General features: G+C 39.1%; 1 non-coding gene across 1 annotated transcript; it reads left to right on the top strand.

The window, feature by feature from the left end:
• Positions 1-316: 316 nt before the first annotated feature.
• LOC145402567 (5S ribosomal RNA) lies at positions 317-435 on the top strand. The gene has a single exon (XR_013897821.1). It is a non-coding gene; the product is annotated as a 5S ribosomal RNA (ribosomal RNA).
• The last annotated feature ends 846 nt before the right edge of the window (positions 436-1,281 follow it).

The raw sequence follows: 1,281 nt of genomic DNA, 5'->3' as shown, positions 1-1,281 counted from the left end.
CCATGTATCCCAAACGGGGTGGCCAAGGGCTTAGAGTTAATTGTTTTTGCAGGGAGGGGCACTAATCCTCCACCAACCCCACTTGACACGTAGGGATGCCAACAGCATCTGGTGTTCCCAGGCGGTCACCCATCCAAGTACTAACCAGAGTTATGACTAAATTCGCGCTCTCTGATTGCGCATTATGCAAGCAGTGACTACTGTGTGTGTGTGTGTGTGTGTGTGTGTGTGTGTGTGTGTATATATATACTGTATATATATATATATATATATATATATATATAAGAATGAAAGAATGAATATATATATATAATAATATAACGGCCATACCACGTTGAGTACACCGCTTCCCGTTCGATCAGCGAAGTTAAGCAACATTGGGTCTGGTTAGTACTTGGATGGGTGACCGCCTGGGAACACCAGATGCTGTTGGCATCCCTACGTCAAGTGGGGTTGGTGGAGGATTAGTGCCCCTCCCTGTAAAACAATTAACTCTAAGCCCTTGGCCACCCCGTTTGGGATACATGGTGTCTGGCAATGAATGAATGAATGAAAAATATATATACACAGTGGAATCTCAAATTTTGACAGTTTAGAATTTGATTAATCAAATTTTGACGCATTTTGGAGTGGTCTGCCTACCTTACTTTCCGATGCAAAGTCAGGTATTTTGATTCTCTCAGGGCCAGACTCCAACCAAAACAAAGATAATATTTTTGATGCGAACCAAAATGCTAGAAGTGAAGGAAAATTATAAAAAAAAAGTATGAACCTAACCTAATACCGTTTGTGACATGTGCTCTCAGGGCCAGACTCCAACCAAAACAAGCAAAGGCAATATTTTTTATATGAACCAAAATGCTTGAAGTGAAGGAAAATTATAAGAAAAAGTATAAGTCTAACCTAATATCATATGTGATGTGTCAAGAAGAGAATGCAAATTTTTTTCATTCATTCATTGCCAGACGCCACGTATCCCAAACGGGGTGGCCAAGGGCTTAGAGTTAATTGTCAAGTCAATTCGCCATCAGATAATTCCTCGTCAAAACATGGATGATTTCCCATCAGGACAATTCGCACCCTGGACGATTCCCCGTCATTCCATAAATATTCATTCATTCATTCATTGCCAGACGCCATGTATCCCACACGGGGTGGCCAAGGGCTTAGAGTTAATAAATATACTTATTATTAATTAATCAATACTTTAATAACTCAAAGATATAACAAGAGAAATTAAAGGAAGAAAATCAATAGTAGAAATACTAAAATAAAATGAAT

Source organism: Coenobita brevimanus, chromosome 6 (genome assembly GCF_032717465.1).
Source record: "Coenobita brevimanus isolate Jiangsu-jjx chromosome 6, ASM3271746v2, whole genome shotgun sequence".
NCBI classification, from domain to species: Eukaryota; Metazoa; Arthropoda; class Malacostraca; order Decapoda; family Coenobitidae; genus Coenobita; species Coenobita brevimanus.
The sequence above is the reverse complement of the archived record's forward strand: the minus strand, read 5'-3'. Positions and strand labels throughout refer to the sequence as shown.